Raw genomic sequence first — 205 nt, 5'->3', positions numbered from 1 at the left:
CACGCCGCCCCGCACCGCCGCCGCCGCCGCCGCCGAGGTTCGCCGCCGCTTCGACTTCCGTGCCAATGTTCTTATAAAAAAATCGGTTTTCGTCGGTTTTTTAGATTCGGTTTTTTTAAATAGATCGGTTTTTCCGGTTTATTTAAATAGCGAGCGTTCGTCCGTTCGTTCGTTCTAGCGAGCATTCGACGGTTTTCTTTTTCTC

The sequence above is a fragment of the Triticum dicoccoides genome, chromosome 1A, assembly GCF_002162155.2.
Source record: "Triticum dicoccoides isolate Atlit2015 ecotype Zavitan chromosome 1A, WEW_v2.0, whole genome shotgun sequence".
In the NCBI taxonomy this organism is placed as follows: Eukaryota; Viridiplantae; Streptophyta; class Magnoliopsida; order Poales; family Poaceae; genus Triticum; species Triticum dicoccoides.
The sequence above is the reverse complement of the archived record's forward strand: the minus strand, read 5'-3'. Positions refer to the sequence as shown.